Below are 22,365 nucleotides of genomic sequence, written 5' to 3' on the forward strand. Positions count from 1 at the left end.
AGTATTGCAAGTTCAACAAACTTCGTGACATTTATGTAGTATAGCACACAGAAATCTTCCAAAATACAATGTATGCAAATTTAACAAACTTCGTCACTTTTACGTAGTATAGCACACAAAAATCTTCGCAGAGACCAATTTTGCATGTTTAACAAACTTCGTATATTTTATACATTATAGCACTTGAAAATCTTCCAAAATACCAAAGTTTGCAAGTTTAACGAACTTCGTTAATTTTATGTAGCTTAACACACAAAAATATTCCAATATATCAATGTATAATAGTTTCACGAACTTCGTGTATTTTAGTTTGTATACCACACGAAAATCTTCCAAAATTTCAAAGTTTGCAAGTTTAACGAACTTCCTGACTTTTATGTAGTATAGCACACGAAAATCTTCAAAAAGACCAAATTTTCCAAGTTTAACGAACTTTGTTAATTTTATGTAGTATAACACACAAAAATCTTCTAAAATACCAATGTGTAAAAGTTTCACGAACTTCGTGTATTTTATGTAGTATACCACACGAAAATCTTCCAAAATACCAATGTATGCAAGGTTAACAAACTTCTTGACTTTTATGTAGTATAACCCACGAAAATCTTCAAAAATACCACTGAATTAAAGTTTAAGGAACTTGGTGTATTTTATGTAGTATAACACATGAAAAATTCCAAAATATCAAAGTTTGCATGTTTTACAAACTTTGTGAATTTGATGCAGAAAAGTACACAAAAATCTTCAAAAAAGAACAAATTTTGCAAGTTTAACGAAGTTCGTGACTTTTATGTAGTATAATACACGAAAATCCTTCAAAATACAAATAGATGAAAATTTATCGAACTTCGTGTATTTTATGTAGTATAGCACATGAAAAACTTCCAAAATACAAAATTTGCAAGTTTAATGACTTCGGGAATTTTATGTAGTATATAGCACACGAAAATCTTCAAAAATACAAAACTTTGCAAGTTTAACAAACTTCGTGACTTTTTTGTAGTATAGCACACTAAAATCTCTAAAAAGATTAAATTTTGCAAGTTTAACGAACTTCGTGACTTTTATATAGTATAGCACACGAAAATCTTCCAAAATACCAATGTATGCAACTTTATCGAACTTCCTGACTTTCATGTAGTATAGCACACGGAAATCTTCAAAAATACCAATGTATGCGAGTTTTTCGAACTTCGTGTATTATATTTAGTATAGCACATGTAAATCTTCCAAACTACCAAAGTTTGCAAGTTTAAGGAACTTCGTGAATTTTAGGTATTATAACACACGGAAATTTTAAAAAATACCAATGTATAAAAGTTATCGAACTTCATGTATTTTATTTAGTATACCGTATGAAAATCTTCCAAAATTCAAAAGTTTCCAAGTTTAACGAAGTTCGTGTATTTTATGTAGTATAGCACACGAAAATCATCAAAAACACCAAACTTTGCAAGTTTAACAAACTTTGTGGGATTTATGTAGTACATAGCACACGAAAGTCTTCCAAAATACCAAATTTTTGCAGTGTAATGAATTTCATAACTTTTATGTAGTATAGCACAAAAAAATCTTCAAAAAGACCAAGTATTGCAAGTTCAACAAACTTCGTGACATTTATGTAGTATAGCACACAGAAATCTTCCAAAATACAATGTATGCAAATTTAACAAACTTCGTCACTTTTACGTAGTATAGCACACAAAAATCTTCGCAGAGACCAATTTTGCATGTTTAACAAACTTCGTATATTTTATACATTATAGCACTTGAAAATCTTCCAAAATACCAAAGTTTGCAAGTTTAACGAACTTCGTTAATTTTATGTAGCTTAACACACAAAAATATTCCAATATATCAATGTATAATAGTTTCACGAACTTCGTGTATTTTAGTTTGTATACCACACGAAAATCTTCCAAAATTTCAAAGTTTGCAAGTTTAACGAACTTCCTGACTTTTATGTAGTATAGCACACGAAAATCTTCAAAAAGACCAAATTTTCCAAGTTTAACGAACTTTGTTAATTTTATGTAGTATAACACACAAAAATCTTCTAAAATACCAATGTGTAAAAGTTTCACGAACTTCGTGTATTTTATGTAGTATACCACACGAAAATCTTCCAAAATACCAATGTATGCAAGGTTAACAAACTTCTTGACTTTTATGTAGTATAACCCACGAAAATCTTCAAAAATACCACTGAATTAAAGTTTAAGGAACTTGGTGTATTTTATGTAGTATAACACATGAAAAATTCCAAAATATCAAAGTTTGCATGTTTTACAAACTTTGTGAATTTGATGCAGAAAAGTACACAAAAATCTTCAAAAAAGAACAAATTTTGCAAGTTTAACGAAGTTCGTGACTTTTATGTAGTATAATACACGAAAATCCTTCAAAATACAAATAGATGAAAATTTATCGAACTTCGTGTATTTTATGTAGTATAGCACATGAAAAACTTCCAAAATACAAAATTTGCAAGTTTAATGACTTCGGGAATTTTATGTAGTATATAGCACACGAAAATCTTCAAAAATACAAAACTTTGCAAGTTTAACAAACTTCGTGACTTTTTTGTAGTATAGCACACTAAAATCTCTAAAAAGATTAAATTTTGCAAGTTTAACGAACTTCGTGACTTTTATATAGTATAGCACACGAAAATCTTCCAAAATACCAATGTATGCAACTTTATCGAACTTCCTGACTTTCATGTAGTATAGCACACGGAAATCTTCAAAAATACCAATGTATGCGAGTTTTTCGAACTTCGTGTATTATATTTAGTATAGCACATGTAAATCTTCCAAACTACCAAAGTTTGCAAGTTTAAGGAACTTCGTGAATTTTAGGTATTATAACACACGGAAATTTTAAAAAATACCAATGTATAAAAGTTATCGAACTTCATGTATTTTATTTAGTATACCGTATGAAAATCTTCCAAAATTCAAAAGTTTCCAAGTTTAACGAAGTTCGTGTATTTTATGTAGTATAGCACACGAAAATCATCAAAAACACCAAACTTTGCAAGTTTAACAAACTTTGTGGGATTTATGTAGTACATAGCACACGAAAGTCTTCCAAAATACCAAATTTTTGCAGTGTAATGAATTTCATAACTTTTATGTAGTATAGCACAAAAAAATCTTCAAAAAGACCAAGTATTGCAAGTTCAACAAACTTCGTGACATTTATGTAGTATAGCACACAGAAATCTTCCAAAATACAATGTATGCAAATTTAACAAACTTCGTCACTTTTACGTAGTATAGCACACAAAAATCTTCGCAGAGACCAATTTTGCATGTTTAACAAACTTCGTATATTTTATACATTATAGCACTTGAAAATCTTCCAAAATACCAAAGTTTGCAAGTTTAACGAACTTCGTTAATTTTATGTAGCTTAACACACAAAAATATTCCAATATATCAATGTATAATAGTTTCACGAACTTCGTGTATTTTAGTTTGTATACCACACGAAAATCTTCCAAAATTTCAAAGTTTGCAAGTTTAACGAACTTCCTGACTTTTATGTAGTATAGCACACGAAAATCTTCAAAAAGACCAAATTTTCCAAGTTTAACGAACTCTGTTAATTTTATGTAGTATAACACACAAAAATCTTCTAAAATACCAATGTGTAAAAGTTTCACGAACTTCGTGTATTTTATGTAGTATACCACACGAAAATCTTCCAAAATACCAATGTATGCAAGGTTAACAAACTTCTTGACTTTTATGTAGTATAACCCACGAAAATCTTCAAAAATACCACTGAATTAAAGTTTAAGGAACTTGGTGTATTTTATGTAGTATAACACATGAAAAATTCCAAAATATCAAAGTTTGCATGTTTTACAAACTTTGTGAATTTGATGCAGAAAAGTACACAAAAATCTTCAAAAAAGAACAAATTTTGCAAGTTTAACGAAGTTCGTGACTTTTATGTAGTATAATACACGAAAATCCTTCAAAATACAAATAGATGAAAATTTATCGAACTTCGTGTATTTTATGTAGTATAGCACATGAAAAACTTCCAAAATACAAAATTTGCAAGTTTAATGACTTCGGGAATTTTATGTAGTATATAGCACACGAAAATCTTCAAAAATACAAAACTTTGCAAGTTTAACAAACTTCGTGACTTTTTTGTAGTATAGCACACTAAAATCTCTAAAAAGATTAAATTTTGCAAGTTTAACGAACTTCGTGACTTTTATATAGTATAGCACACGAAAATCTTCCAAAATACCAATGTATGCAACTTTATCGAACTTCCTGACTTTCATGTAGTATAGCACACGGAAATCTTCAAAAATACCAATGTATGCGAGTTTTTCGAACTTCGTGTATTATATTTAGTATAGCACATGTAAATCTTCCAAACTACCAAAGTTTGCAAGTTTAAGGAACTTCGTGAATTTTAGGTATTATAACACACGGAAATTTTAAAAAATACCAATGTATAAAAGTTATCGAACTTCATGTATTTTATTTAGTATACCGTATGAAAATCTTCCAAAATTCAAAAGTTTCCAAGTTTAACGAAGTTCGTGTATTTTATGTAGTATAGCACACGAAAATCATCAAAAACACCAAACTTTGCAAGTTTAACAAACTTTGTGGGATTTATGTAGTACATAGCACACGAAAGTCTTCCAAAATACCAAATTTTTGCAGTGTAATGAATTTCATAACTTTTATGTAGTATAGCACAAAAAAATCTTCAAAAAGACCAAGTATTGCAAGTTCAACAAACTTCGTGACATTTATGTAGTATAGCACACAGAAATCTTCCAAAATACAATGTATGCAAATTTAACAAACTTCGCCACTTTTACGTAGTATAGCACACAAAAATCTTCGCAGAGACCAATTTTGCATGTTTAACAAACTTCGTATATTTTATACATTATAGCACTTGAAAATCTTCCAAAATACCAAAGTTTGCAAGTTTAACGAACTTCGTTAATTTTATGTAGCTTAACACACAAAAATATTCCAATATATCAATGTATAATAGTTTCACGAACTTCGTGTATTTTAGTTTGTATACCACACGAAAATCTTCCAAAATTTCAAAGTTTGCAAGTTTAACGAACTTCCTGACTTTTATGTAGTATAGCACACGAAAATCTTCAAAAAGACCAAATTTTCCAAGTTTAACGAACTTTGTTAATTTTATGTAGTATAACACACAAAAATCTTCTAAAATACCAATGTGTAAAAGTTTCACGAACTTCGTGTATTTTATGTAGTATACCCTCTAATAACCCGCGGCAATAGAATAAATATTAATCAGAGTCAACATGCAAGAGGTGTCACAATTCATAAATAAAGAAAAATACACGTTCGGTACATGTCATGCATTCACTGAAAACGTCTGTAATTATAACTCAATAAACAAACCATGTCTACACAGCGGAATTAAAATCATCAAGTCAACATCCATCATTAATGTATCAGACTTTATCAACAAAAACAAATAGAGTTATAATCGAACTCTAAAAACAACGCGTTCCCAGTATTACATCTACCAGAGCATGACACCGACACAATACTAAAAACCGACTTATGAGCTAATCCTCACCAAGTCGCGCCGCTATCCTCAATCTGAAAATGACAACAAGTAAGGGTGAGTCTCATCACAGTTAACCAATGTTATTGCATCATAAATAATAACATATCATAGTGATATCATTCACCAACTGTTTCATATTCAGACAAATCATCATTCACACATCCACAGATAAACAGACAAGTCATCTTAAAACATACACCATCATGTTATAAACAAATCATGCACATGTATGAAACTGAAACTATGCATGTGGTACCAAACATCACCAGTGGACATCATCCACCGACCGATCTATCATCATCCAGATACGGCCCTGCCAGCACAGATTCCACACAATGGGAATCCTGCCCTTCACTGCATCCTCTCATCTTTAGGATACAGCCCTCATACTATGACTATGAATGCATGCAACATATATATAACATACCATCATCATCATCACACAATGAGTAGCCTCGTCTATACTCATATATCATCATTCATCATCATCATCATCAACAAGTATGTTCATATATATATAAATTAGATTGCATCATTCAAATAATCATATAATAATAAATCATACAGATATACCAGCTTGAAAGTTACACGCCATTAACCTTCCAAAAATCACAAAACAGCAAAATCTGTCAATCACGCTGGCCATACGCGTACCATACGCGTACCATACGCGTACCAACAGGGCCAGAACTTCACAAAAACACGCCCCATACGTGTATCATACGCGTACAAGCAGAAGCACAACTTCAGACAAAACATACACACCATACGCGTATCATACGCGTATGGACAGAACCATATTTCCACACAAGACAACATCATACGCGTATCATACGCGTACCAGCAGAAGGGCACATTTTGATGCACCATGGGGAGCGTACCATACGCGTACCATACCCCCCATACGCGTATCATACGCGTACCATACGTGAATGGACAGCAGTTCACAGAAACCTGCAACTTACCATTCATCTTCCTCGCGATTTCACCTGCACAGTCTGCGATTTGGGTCTAAAAACCAGAAAATTCATCTCATAACAGCATACGAATTCACCCAGAAACTACAGTATATGATCCAATAATCAATTTCGTTCATCATACTCTAGATCTACTCAGTTATTAGGGATTTATCAGTCCAAAATTTCAATCCAAAAGATGAACACAACACAGAACATGGAAACCATTGATCAAAACAATACTACCAATCTATACTATTACCTATAACACGATAATAGAGATTAAATGGAGAGTCTCCCCTTACCTTAGACAATTGTTCTTGACCCTTGATCTTTCCCTCTACAGTTCTCCTTCACGTTCCTCGTTCCAAACCTCTGTTCTTTCACGTTCTTTCTTTCTTCCCAAATCCAATTGTTTTATGAAAAATAATAATAATTTAGTAAAAAGGATTACAAAATCACTCCCCCTTCTTTTACTATTCCCTCATATGGCCCAAATGCCATAAACCATTATTTCCATTATTTTCCACAAAATTCTTAATAATTCTAATTATTAATTCAATGTTCCAATTAAATTAATATTAAAATTATACGGGTGTTACAACTCTCCCTCACTAAAAGAGTTTTCGTCCTCACTAAAAGAGTTCTGGATAAGAGTCCTTCATCTGACTCTCTAGCTCCCAGGTAACATTGCCTTCAGCTGGTCCTCCCCAAGCTACTCTGACCAAAGCTATTTCCTTGCCTCGCAATTGCTTCAGTCTTCTATCTTCAATCCTCACAGGTAAAGTCTCAACCGTCAAGTTATCTTTCACCTGTACATCATCTACTTGGATCACATGGGACGGATCCGAAATGTATTTCCTCAACTGAGACACATGAAATACATCATGTAAATTTGCAAGCATCGGCGGTAGAGCGATACGATAAGCCACTTCCCCCACTCTTTCAGAAATTTGGAATGGTCCAATAAAACGCGGAGTCAACTTCTTTGACTTCAATGCTCGACCAATTCCCGTCATAGGAGTAACTCTCATAAACACATGATCTCCCTCTTGAAACTCAAGTGTTTTCCTCCTTTTGTCGTGATAACTCTTCTGACGACTCTGAGAAGCCTTCATCTTCTCCTGAATCATTTTAATCTTCTCTGTAGTCTGTTGTACAATTTCTGGACCAATCACAGCACTCTCACCAGATTCGTACCAACACAACGGCGTCCTACACCTCCTACCATACAAAGCCTCAAACGGAGCCATACCAATACTCGAATGATAACTGTTGTTGTAGGTAAACTCAATCAAAGGCAGATAACTATCCCAAGTACCTCCTTTTTCCAACACACAAGCCCGCAACAAATCCTCTAATGACTGAATTGTCCTCTCAGTCTGTCCATCAGTCTGCGGATGATAAGCAGAACTCAATCTTAGCTTAGTACCCAAAGCTTTCTGCAAACCTTCCCAGAACTTAGACGTAAACCGCGGATCTCTGTCTGACACGATACTTGAAGGAATACCATGCAGACTCACTATCTTCTCAATATACAATTGAGCCAGCTTCTCCATCGGATAATCCATTCTCACTGATATAAAATGTGCAGACTTCGTCAACCTGTCTACCACGACCCAGATAGCTTCACAATTTCTGACAATTCTCGGCAAACCCGACACAAAATCCATTGAGATGCTATCCCACTTCCACTCAGGAATAAACATCGGTTGCATCAACCCAGACGGTTTCTGATGCTCAATCTTTGACTTCTGGCAAGTCAAACAAGAATACACAAACTCAGCAATTTCCTTCTTCATTCCCGGCCACCAAAACAACTTTTTCAAGTCATGGTACATCTTGGTAGCACCAGGATGAATACTTAATCCACTACGGTGTCCTTCTTCTAAAATACGCTTTCGGAGTTCATCAATATCAGGAATACAAACTCGGTCACCAAACCTCAGTATACCATTCTCGTCGACTCTGAATTCACCAATCTTGCCTTGATTAATCAAAGTCAACTTATCAATCAATCCGACATCAGCTTTCTGACCTTCTCTAATTTCTTCAAGAATACCACTAGTCAGCTTCAGCATACCCAATTTGACACTAACAGGAGTACCTTCACACACTAAACTTAAGTCTCTGAATTGTTCAATCAAATCCAATTCCTTCACCATTAGCATAGACATATGCAAGGTCTTCCTACTCAAAGCATCAGCAACCACGTTTGCCTTACCCGGATGGTAATTCAAACAAAAATCATAATCCTTCAGAAATTCTAACCACCTCCTCTGCCTCATGTTCAACTCTTTCTGGTCAAAGAGGTACTTCAGGCTCTTATGATCACTGAACACCTCAAATCTCGAACCATACAAATAGTGTCGCCACAACTTCAAAACAAAAACCACAGCTGCCAACTCCAAATCATGAGTCGGGTAATTCTTTTCATGCACTTTGAGTTGTCTCGATGCATAAGCGACCACTTGTTGATTCTGCATCAATACACCACCTAAACCCATCAGTGACGCATCACAATAAACCACAAATGATTCTGTTGGATTCGGCAAAATCAAGATAGGAGCCCTAGTCAACCTCCTCTTCAGCTCTTGGAATCCTTCCTCACACTTTGCATCCCAAATAAAAGCTTGTCCCTTCCTGGTTAGTTTAGTTAACGGCAATGCTAACTTTGAAAACCCTTCAATGAATTTTCTGTAGTAACCTGCGAGACCAAGAAAACTACGAATCTCTGACACTGACTTCGGAGCTTCCCACTGAGACACAGCTTCTATCTTTGTAGGATCAACAGCAATACCATTCTTAGAAATCACATGTCCAAGAAAACTGACTTCTTCCAACCAGAATTCACACTTCGACAGTTTGGCAAAAAGTTGCTTCTCTTTCAACAGCTCCAACATAGTTCTGAGATGTTCCGCATGTTCTTTCTCACTTTTAGAATATATCAGGATATCATCTATAAATACCACCACAAACTTATCGAGATACGGGTGAAAAATCCTGTTCATGTATTCCATAAAAACACCAGGTGCATTAGTAACTCCAAACGGCATTACAGAATACTCATAATGTCCATACCTCGTTCTAAAGGCAGTCTTCTGAATATCGTCGTCTTTCACACGAATCTGATGATACCCAGACCTCAGATCAATTTTACTAAATACACATGCCCCAACCAACTGATCCATCAAATCATCAATCCTCGGTAATGGATACCGATTCTTGATAGTAACCTTGTTCAATTGTCTGTAATCTACACACAGCCTCATAGAACCCTCTTTCTTCTTTACCAACAACACAGGCGCACCCCACGGCGAAACACTAGGACGAATAAATTTCTTCTCAAGCAATTCCTCTAACTGCTTCTTCAGTTCAGCCAATTCAGACGGCGACATACGATACGGTGCCATCGATACTGGACTAGTTCCCGGAACCAAATCAATAGAAAACTCCACTTCTCTTTCCGGTGGCAATTCATTCACATCTTCTGGAAAAACTTCTGGGAACTCACACACAACAGGCAATTCGCTACTCGCCATTTTCTCCTTCACATTCATCAATGCAAACAACATAAACATTGTTGCACCATCTCCGATAGCCTCATTCACCTGTCTAGCTGTCATTTCCAGACCATCAGAACTAACCTCTTCAGGAACAATCACCGTCTTCGCAAAACAGTTGATATGAACACGGTTGAATTCCAACCAGTTCATTCCCAGGATTACATCGAGTTGTTTCAACGGAAGGCACACTAAGTCCATCCCGAATTCTCTACCAAAAATATCAACCGGACAATTCAAGCATGCAGACGAAGTAGTTACTGAACCCGACGCAGGAGTGTCAATAACCATACTTCCATTTATGTCAGATATCTCAAGATTTAACCTCATAGCACAATCCAAGGAAATAAAAGAGTGAGTTGCTCCAGTATCAATAATTGCAACCAAAGGTGTGCCATAAATGAAACACGTACCTTTAATCAACCTGTCCTCTGGAGTAGTCTCTGACCCGGTCAAAGCAAAAACCTTTCCTCCTGATTGGTTCTTCTTTGGCTTAGGACAATTAGGACTGATGTGACCCTCTTCACCGCAGTTGTAACAAGTCACAACCCTCTTCTTGCAGTCAGCAGCAATATGACCCACTTGGTCACACTTGTAACACTTCTTCTTATCAAGCTTGCACTCATTCCTACGATGTCCGATCTCACCGCAATTGTAACATCTGATACGAGCACTGGAATCTCCCCCACTGGGTTTCTTCCAATCAGCAGGTTTACCTCTACCATATGGCTTACCTCTATCCATATGTTTCTTCCCTTTTCTGTCAACCAACTCGCGAGAGTGAGATGACCTCAACTTGATGTTATCTTCCTCAAAAATCCTGCTACAATCTACCAGATCGACAAACCTCCGGATTCTCTGGTACCTGATACCCTGCTTGATCTCATCACGAAGACCATTCTCAAATTTGACACATTTCGAGAACTCACTGGCTTCATCATCATTGTAGTGCACATAATACCTTGCCAGTTCCACAAACTTGGCAGCATACTCTGGTACCGACATATTGCCTTGAACCAGTGCCAAAAATTCAACTTCCTTTCTTCCCCTGACATCTTCAGGAAAATACCTCCTCAGAAATTCCCTCCTGAATACAGTCCAGGTAATTGCTGTACCACCAGCATCCAGCTTAGTTCTGGTTGACATCCACCAATCATCAGCTTCCTCAGATAACATGTGGGTGCCATATCTCACTTTGAGATCTTCAGCACAGTCAATGACTCTGAACATCTTCTCGATCTCCTTAAGCCATTTCTGAGCACCTTTAGGATCATGCGTGCCTTTGAACAATGGAGGATTGTTCCTCTGAAAATTCCCCAGTTGTCTTTCAGCACCAATTCCAGCCCCTATAGCATTCCCTCCAAGCACACCAGCAATCATGCCCAGAGCTTCAGCGATAGCATCATCGTTTCTTCCTCCTCTTCCAGCCATTGTTCTGCTTAACACAAACAATCCAGTCAGAACAAAAGTATCGACAAATAACTCGTATTAGTCGCATACACGGAAAGACTGACACTAAGACTCTGGTCACAACGACCGACTATGCTCTGATACCACTATTGTAACACCCCTCTAATAACCTGCGGCAATAGAATAAATATTAATCAGAGTCAACATGCAAGAGGTGTCACAATTCATAAATAAAGAAAAATACACGTTCGGTACATGTCATGCATTCACTGAAAACGTCTGTAATTATAACTCAATAAACAAACCATGTCTACACAGCGGAATTAAAATCATCAAGTCAACATCCATCATTAATGTATCAGACTTTATCAACAAAAACAAATAGAGTTATAATCGAACTCTAAAAACAACGCGTTCCCAGTGTTACATCTACCAGAGCATGACACCGACACAATACTAAAAACCGACTTATGAGCTAATCCTCACCAAGTCGCGCCGCTATCCTCAATCTGAAAATGACAACAAGTAAGGGTGAGTCTCATCACAGTTAACCAATGTTATTGCATCATAAATAATAACATATCATAGTGATATCATTCACCAACTGTTTCATATTCAGACAAATCATCATTCACACATCCACAGATAAACAGACAAGTCATCTTAAAACATACACCATCATGTTATAAACAAATCATGCACATGTATGAAACTGAAACTATGCATGTGGTACCAAACATCACCAGTGGACATCATCCACCGACCGATCTATCATCATCCAGATACGGCCCTGCCAGCACAGATTCCACACAATGGGAATCCTGCCCTTCACTGCATCTTCTCATCTTTAGGATACAGCCCTCATACTATGACTATGAATGCATGCAACATATATATAACATACCATCATCATCATCACATAATGAGTAGCCTCGTCTATACTCATATATCATCATTCATCATCATCATCATCATCAACAAGTATGTTCATATATATATAAATTAGATTGCATCATTCAAATAATCATATAATAATAAATCATACAGATATACCAGCTTGAAAGTTACACGCCATTAACCTTCCAAAAATCACAAAACAGCAAAATCTGTCAATCACGCTGGCCATACGCGTACCATACGCGTACCAACAGGGCCAGAACTTCACAAAAACACGCCCCATACGTGTATCATACGCGTACAGGCAGAAGCACAACTTCAGACAAAACATACACACCATACGCGTATCATACGCGTATGGACAGAACCATATTTCCACACAAGACAACATCATACGCGTATCATACGCGTACCAGCAGAAGGGCACATTCTGATGCACCATGGGGAGCGTACCATACGCGTACCATACCCCCCATACGCGTATCATACGCGTACCATACGTGAATGGACAGCAGTTCACAGAAACCTGCAACTTACCATTCATCTTCCTCGCGATTTCACCTGCACAGTCTGCGATTTGGGTCTAAAAACCAGAAAATTCATCTCATAACAGCATACGAATTCACCCAAAAACTACAGTATATGATCCAATAATCAATTTCGTTCATCATACTCTAGATCTACTCAGTTATTAGGGATTTATCAGTCCAAAATTTCAATCCAAAAGATGAACACAACACAGAACATGGAAACCATTGATCAAAACAATACTACCAATCTATACTATTACCTATAACACGATAATAGAGATTAAATGGAGAGTCTCCCCTTACCTTAGACAATTGTTCTTGACCCTTGATCTTTCCCTCTACAGTTCTCCTTCACGTTCCTCGTTCCAAACCTCTGTTCTTTCACGTTCTTTCTTTCTTCCCAAATCCAATTGTTTTATGAAAAATAATAATAATTTAGTAAAAAGGATTACAAAATCACTCCCCCTTCTTTTACTATTCCCTCATATGGCCCAAATGCCATAAACCATTATTTCCATTGTTTTCCACAAAATTCTTAATAATTCTAATTATTAATTCAATGTTCAAATTAAATTAATATTAAAATTATACGGGTGTTACATATACCACACGAAAATCTTCCAAAATACCAATGTATGCAAGGTTAACAAACTTCTTGACTTTTATGTAGTATAACCCACGAAAATCTTCAAAAATACCACTGAATTAAAGTTTAAGGAACTTGGTGTATTTTATGTAGTATAACACATGAAAACCTCCAAAATATCAAAGTTTGCATGTTTTACAAACTTTGTGAATTTGATGCAGAAAAGTACACAAAAATCTTCAAAAAAGAACAAATTTTGCAAGTTTAACGAAGTTCGTGACTTTTATGTAGTATAATACACGAAAATCCTTCAAAATACAAATAGATGAAAATTTATCGAACTTCGTGTATTTTATGTAGTATAGCACATGAAAAACTTCCAAAATACAAAATTTGCAAGTTTAATGACTTCGGGAATTTTATGTAGTATATAGCACACGAAAATCTTCAAAAATACAAAACTTTGCAAGTTTAACAAACTTCGTGACTTTTTTGTAGTATAGCACACTAAAATCTCTAAAAAGATTAAATTTTGCAAGTTTAACGAACTTCGTGACTTTTATATAGTATAGCACACGAAAATCTTCCAAAATACCAATGTATGCAACTTTATCGAACTTCCTGACTTTCATGTAGTATAGCACACGGAAATCTTCAAAAATACCAACGTATGCGAGTTTTTCGAACTTCGTGTATTATATTTAGTATAGCACATGTAAATCTTCCAAACTACCAAAGTTTGCAAGTTTAAGGAACTTCGTGAATTTTAGGTATTATAACACACGGAAATTTTAAAAAATACCAATGTATAAAGGTTATCGAACTTCGTGTATTTTATTTAGTATACCGTATGAAAATCTTCCAAAATTCAAAAGTTTCCAAGTTTAACGAAGTTCGTGTATTTTATGTAGTATAGCACACGAAAATCATCAAAAACACCAAACTTTGCAAGTTTAACAAACTTTGTGGGATTTATGTAGTACATAGCACACGAAAGTCTTCCAAAATACCAAATTTTTGCAGTGTAATGAATTTCATAACTTTTATGTAGTATAGCACAAAAAAATCTTCAAAAAGACCAAGTATTGCAAGTTCAACAAACTTCGTGACATTTATGTAGTATAGCACGCAGAAATCTTCCAAAATACAATGTATGCAAATTTAACAAACTTCGTCACTTTTACGTAGTATAGCACACGAAAATCTTCGCAGAGACCAATTTTGCATGTTTAACAAACTTCGTATATTTTATACATTATAGCACTTGAAAATCTTCCAAAATACCAAAGTTTGCAAGTTTAACGAACTTCCTTAATTTTATGTAGCTTAACACACAAAAATATTCCAATATATCAATGTATAATAGTTTCACGAACTTCGTGTATTTTAGTTTGTATACCACACGAAAATCTTCCAAAATTTCAAAGTTTGCAAGTTTAACGAACTTCCTGACTTTTATGTAGTATAGCACACGAAAATCTTCAAAAAGACCAAATTTTCCAAGATTAACGAACTTTGTTAATTTTAGGTAGTATAACACACAAAAATCTTCTAAAATACCAATGTGTAAAAGTTTCACGAACTTCGTGTATTTTATGTAGTATACCACACGAAAATCTTCCAAAATACCAATGTATGCAAGGTTAACAAACTTCTTGACTTTTATGTAGTATAACCCACGAAAATCTTCAAAAATACCAATGAATTAAAGTTTAAGGAACTTGGTGTATTTTATGTAGTATAACACATGAAAACCTCCAAAATATCAAAGTTTGCATGTTTTACAAACTTTGTGAATTTGATGCAGAAAAGTACACAAAAATCTTCTAAAAAGAACAAATTTTGCAAGTTTAACGAAGTTCGTGACTTTTATGTAGTATAATACACGAAAATCCTTCAAAATACAAATAGATGAAAATTTATCGAACTTCGTGTATTTTATGTAGTATAGCACATGAAAAACTTCCAAAATACAAAATTTGCAAGTTTAATGACTTCGGGAATTTTATGTAGTATATAGCACACGAAAATCTTCAAAAATACAAAACTTTGCAAGTTTAACAAACTTCGTGACTTTTTTGTAGTATAGCACACTAAAATCTCTAAAAAGATCAAATTTTGCAAGTTTAACGAACTTCGTGACTTTTATATAGTATAGCACACGAAAATCTTCCAAAATACCAATGTATGCAACTTTATCGAACTTCCTGACTTTCATGTAGTATAGCACACGGAAATCTTCAAAAATACCAATGTATGCGAGTTTTTCGAACATCGTGTATTATATTTAGTATAGCACATGTAAATCTTCCAAACTACCAAAGTTTGCAAGTTTAAGGAACTTCGTGAATTTTAGGTATTATAACACACGGAAATTTTAAAAAATACCAATGTATAAAAGTTATCGAACTTCATGTATTTTATTTAGTATACCGTATGAAAATCTTCCAAAATTCAAAAGTTTCCAAGTTTAACGAAGTTCGTGTATTTTATGTAGTATAGCACACGAAAATCATCAAAAACACCAAACTTTGCAAGTTTAACAAACTTTGTGGGATTTATGTAGTACATAGCACACGAAAGTCTTCCAAAATACCAAATTTTTGCAGTGTAATGAATTTCATAACTTTTATGTAGTATAGCACAAAAAAATCTTCAAAAAGACCAAGTATTGCAAGTTCAACAAACTTCGTGACATTTATGTAGTATAGCACACAGAAATCTTCCAAAATACAATGTATGCAAATTTAACAAACTTCGTCACTTTTACGTAGTATAGCACACAAAAATCTTCGCAGAGACCAATTTTGCATGTTTAACAAACTTCGTATATTTTATACATTATAGCACTTGAAAATCTTCCAAAATACCAAAGTTTGCAAGTTTAACGAACTTCCTTAATTTTATGTAGCTTAACACACAAAAATATTCCAATATATCAATGTATAATAGTTTCACGAACTTCGTGTATTTTAGTTTGTATACCACACGAAAATCTTCCAAAATTTCAAAGTTTGCAAGTTTAACGAACTTCCTGACTTTTATGTAGTATAGCACACGAAAATCTTCAAAAAGACCAAATTTTCCAAGTTTAACGAACTTTGTTAATTGTATGTAGTATAACACACAAAAATCTTCTAAAATACCAATGTGTAAAAGTTTCACGAACTTCGTGTATTTTATGTAGTATACCACACGAAAATCTTCCAAAATACCAATGTATGCAAGGTTAACAAACTTCTTGACTTTTATGTAGTATAACCCACGAAAATCTTCAAAAATACCACTGAATTAAAGTTTAAGGAACTTGGTGTATTTTATGTAGTATAACACATGAAAACCTCCAAAAATCAAAGTTTGCATGTTTTACAAACTTTGTGAATTTGATGCAGAAAAGTACACAAAAATCTTCAAAAAAGAACAAATTTTGCAAGTTTAACGAAGTTCGTGACTTTTATGTAGTATAATACACGAAAATCCTTCAAAATACAAATAGATGAAAATTTATCGAACTTCGTGTATTTTATGTAGTATAGCACATGAAAAACTTCCAAAATACAAAATTTGCAAGTTTAATGACTTCGGGAATTTTATGTAGTATATAGCACACGAAAATCTTCAAAAATACAAAACTTTGCAAGTTTAACAAACTTCGTGACTTTTTTGTAGTATAGTGTAACACCCTTCTAAACCCCAGCGGAAATATAATAAAAATCAGAGTAATTATACAACAAGGATGTTACAATTAATAAAATAAACAAAACTCCAAGTCGTTTGTCATGCTTTATTAAGAATAATCCAAAATATCAAAATACATGTTCAGCACAGCGGAAACTCATTCAACAATGTTATAAAACATTTCCGATAAAATCAACGGTACATTATACAATAATGGCAAAATAGTGTATCACTAGTAAACTCTAAGACTATCGTCCCCCAGTGTTACAAGATCAGAGCATGACCGACACGACCCAACATAACTGGATAAACTCTACGAGTCATCCTCACCGATCGCTTAGGCCGCTACTTCAATCTGAAATCATTAAAGTAAGGGTGAGACTACATCATAATTAAATAGCATTATAAATCGTCCGATATAGAATTCATAAGCAATTATCCACCCTACTTAGCATATTCAGATTAATCAATTCATACCAATCACAAGCACAAGTCAATAGTATGCAACAATAACACAACACAATCATAACACCGGATTTCATCCTGACATGTCACAATTTATACAAAGACCATGCAGACTCTTATGCATGTGGTACCATACATGGGATACACCCATCCAACTGATCTTTTTCATCACCGAGATACAGTTTAACCAGCACAAATTCCACACAATGGGAATTATGCCCACCATTTTGATCCATTTCATCACCGGGATCCATCACCAAAAATGTATGCGAATGAATGCAACATATAACATGCTTACAACATCACCAATCCTATGTATCACATCGTCTCATTATCATCACCAATTCATCACCGATAAGCATGCATAGTTTTAGCATTCATACAATTATATCACACGCATACATGTAAAACATCACCCAATAAATAATATAAACACGATACAAAACTCGGACCTTACGTCCATATCACCTATTCATCATATACAATTCACACCACATATAACATCAATCACAGTTATATCATTACAACATCACCACATTGTCACATTAACCAAATCATGCACACAATGTACAAAACACGTCATAAACGAAATAAATCAAGATTTTCAAAATAAAATCAAGTTATTGTTGTTTTCTTTACTTTATATCATAGAGTATTTAATTTAAGAAACAACGTCCAAAACAGCGTCTAAAACGGACTTACGGTTTGAAAATTAGAGGCTTTTAAAGTTAGAACAGTTCTCAAAACGTGCTGCTGGAATTTTGTACTGGAACCCGGTTCGTCCCACATGGGAACCGGTTCCTGGACCCAAAAATGCCATTTTTAACGTTTACAAACACTGGAACCCGGTTCCTCCCACATGGGAACCGGTTCCTACGAACCCAGTAGCTGAAAAAAGTGATTTTTAAGACTTTTATGCATCCCAAACACATACCAACTCATACCATTTCGAAATTGATCATCAATAACATCAAAATACTCCAAATACATGATTCTAATGCACAAACAACATACCACAACACCATGTAACATCACTACATCATCAATTGCAGTCAATTCATCAAATCATACATGTCAGTGTTGGAATTTCACAAAACCTAACATCCCAAATAGAGATTCTAATCCCTTATTTCAATCCTATCATCATCAAAATTATAATACCATATAATTAGAGTAATCACCCCTTACCTGGAATTAGTTTCTTGATTCTCCTTGAGCTTTGGGGTTTTCCTCCTCCTTGCTCCTCTTCTCTTCTCTTGTTCTTTCACGTGTTCTTCCTTTTCTCTCCAACTTTTCATTTTTCACGTACTGACTCTTTTCTCCATATTTCCCTTATTTTATGAAAACATAAAATGGTTAGTAATGGGCTTACTCACTTAGCACCCTCATACTACTAACCTCACCATCCGGCCCAATGGCCCTTAAATCCATAATCCTACAATAATTCAACCAAATACCAAAATAATTCTAATAAATAATTTAATTTCCAATTAAATTAAAATTAGAAAATATGGGGTGTTACAACTCTCCCCCACTAAAAGAGTTTTCGTCCTCGAAAACATACTTCAAGTGAAAAGTTCCAAATAGGAGTCCTTCATCTGAGTCTCCTATTCTCAGTTAACACTTTCTTAGTCGAACCTCAAAACTCATCTGACATAACCAACATAAGCATGTCTCATGCATTCAATCTCAGCTCTTACGTCGCATTTGACCATCCCAAGGTATACCACTCGCTATATCTCCAAAAGGTTAACAACAATGAAACGTCAGGGTGTGATCCATACAATAAGCCCAATAACTGAGTAATATAATTACACAACCATGGTATGACCACACCCGATCAGCACTGCAGTAAAGCATTTCATCTACCGAACGTACCAACCTTAGACACACTTTTCCATCTGAGCGATGAAATAACGCTCACACTTTTCACCAACTGCTTCCTTCAAGAGCTCGATAATAACATTCCTATACCATTGAATTTCAACCATCTGACTCTTCTCAAGTCATACCAGCAATTATCCAACACGTTATATTCTGCTTTTGTTGCACTATTTTGATTACTCATTACAATCATCATTACCAATTAGATTTCTCAGTTTTATCCAATTTCGACTCTCTTTACTCATTCGTTCCAGAATCCTTCTTTATCATACATGGTACTCATCTACCATTTAGCAACACTTACTCGCACTCAAAACAAAGTCCTGATTTACTTACTCTATTTAAAAATTTCAACCATCAGAATGAGTACACACAAGTAATTATAATTACACTCATCATCCTTAATATACCATTGCTTACAAAATAGCTCAAACCGAGTCTCGCTCTTCTCTAAGGATTGAATCAACTTCGTTCTTCTTAGAGTATAATTCCTCATTATATCTGGAAATCTACAATAATACCTTACAACAGTACAAAATTATTATAGCATCATATAGTATCAACTCATCACCTTAGTTTCGCTTAATACATACTCGTTGACTAAGTACATCCATAATAACATACTCATCATCTCGGCAATTATTCACAAGAGTTCTAATTCTCTAGCACGACATCCTCGCATCCACTAGATTCTAAATCTAGCATATAGATCAATTCATGTTCTCTACGTAGGCTCCCGGCTTATTAATTCCTCACTGCCCACGAGTAGTAATCGCACACTAATCCACATCACACTTTCGTTGCGCGATTCTGATTACCCGTCTTAAGTCACCGTCCAATATATTTCACTCTTTCCTATTCACTTCTTCATAAATTCATACAACATGGTGAGTGATTATTCTCACGGCTTAGTATCCATCATATCCTAAACCATTAAGGTAACAAACAAGCTCATCCTATCTATATGATTCCGTCTACTATCAACAAGAGATTAAGGGTGATCAAGTCCTCAATTTGTCAATAGATAGCCGACAACCATATTTAAGCATAAACCATCGTTACTACATAATAGTGTCCTTTTCCGAGTTTGTACTCAAACTCATTAACATTGTCATAGTCCAATAGTTCACTCTGAGTCTTTACAACTCGCACACTTCCCTCTCATTGGATCTTGTCAGTGAGATACCAACATCCAAACATTTTACACAAACCACTTCATAGTCACTTAGCGTCACACGCTTGTTAAGTACTTCCAACTTCATAATCACTAATATACTCGTACCTTTCTATTTATCTCGTTCTGAATCAAAATCCTCATCTAGCAAAAGACCGCGATAACATTCATAACTCGTGGTTTCACTCTAAATCCCATGACATCTTTTGCACCCAAGTATCATTCCACTCGGAATCTCAACAAATTCTTCCTCACTCCAATAGGTGTAAGAAATCCTCTACAATTCTTCTTCTATACATGTTGTTGCTTTGGCATCATAAATACGACTTCAACCGTACTAAAACTTATTTCACCCTTTCTACTAATTCACTCCTCATTAAAATCCATCGGTACTCAAATCATCTTTATTACCAAACATATCATCAACTTATTCCTCAACAACATATTCTACTCAATTTTGTTTCAAACAATCGCGGTAGTAGGCCTTCCTATTCAATAAGTTTTGCGCTTCCCTAACCGACTTCAGAATATCTCCTCATAGGATAAAAAGTTATGGGTTTTTAAAGTAAAAACAATTTTCCAAAAACACACAGTAGAACCCGGTTCCTCCCACACAAGAACCGGTTCCTGGCTGCTTCCCATAACTCGTCTCTGATTTTTACTATGGGGAACCGGGTTGTCTCTATCTGGGAACCGGTTCCCAACGACCCAAAATTCCCACGCCTCTGTTTTTATAATTGGAACACATTTCAAACAAGTTTTAAACATCAAATAACAACATATATCATGGTTATTAAGTCAGCTTCGCAATGCCCCAAACGACACTTAAATTAGACACTCGAATCTCAAGATATGAATTTTCCAATCGTTGTCCAAAATTGCAACACTGACGCCATGCAGCGACACCTTAAATGATATTCCAAAAACTCCTCAAATGGTACAATTAATTCCTAAAATTTCTTCTCAACAAACCTTCTAATTATTTCTTCACTCCATTCAACTCTGACACTGACATCCCGTGCCGTACCAACAAACAAGTCTAGTTCTAAGAGCACGCGTAACCGCAACTTCACCTCTTTCCAACATCATCCTGTCACAATTAAATATTTACAGCTGCTGCAACCATTTTTATAATAAATTTCATCTCTTTAGCTTTCCGACGCTTCAAACGGAACTCAAATCGGATGTCCAGAACTCCTGTTATGAATTTTCGAAGTTCTGCAGCTATTCAGCAATTTTCCTGCGTTTTGCTTACGAAAATTTCATTCCAAAACTCATTCTCTTCAACTCGATCATATTCCAAACAGCCCCTTATCATATCTCTTCACTTCCAAACATTATTATAACTTGAGTAACACATCCCATTGTCGAAGTGCAATTTCTGAAACATTACGACCGCAATCCTTTTTGCAACTTGCAGCTGAACCTCTTCCGAGACGCAAGGCTACTCAACTGACAACTTTGCAGCCCCTCAGTAGAGCTGATACATTGCAACTTCTTAATTTCCCTCTCCTACAGATAATCATCAATGACCTCTAATCATCTTCCTTCCATATGTTCCAACTTAGCTACCAGTCGAGTCCTAATTCTAAGTCACCTTCAATTCAGAAAACAACAAACT

At 34.9% G+C, this 22,365-nt stretch overlaps 1 long non-coding RNA gene across 1 annotated transcript; it reads right to left on the bottom strand.

Annotated features, from left to right (window-relative positions):
• Positions 1–17,292: 17,292 nt before the first annotated feature.
• On the bottom strand, positions 17,293–18,997 carry LOC131611099 (uncharacterized). Its single transcript, XR_009286753.1, has 2 exons — positions 18,875–18,997; positions 17,293–17,576 (listed from the first exon to the last, which is right to left on the bottom strand). It is a non-coding gene; the product is annotated as an uncharacterized LOC131611099 (long non-coding RNA).
• Between the last annotated feature and the right edge of the window lie 3,368 nt (positions 18,998–22,365).

This window comes from Vicia villosa, linkage group LG6 (genome assembly GCF_029867415.1).
Source record: "Vicia villosa cultivar HV-30 ecotype Madison, WI linkage group LG6, Vvil1.0, whole genome shotgun sequence".
Classification (NCBI taxonomy): domain Eukaryota; kingdom Viridiplantae; phylum Streptophyta; class Magnoliopsida; order Fabales; family Fabaceae; genus Vicia; species Vicia villosa.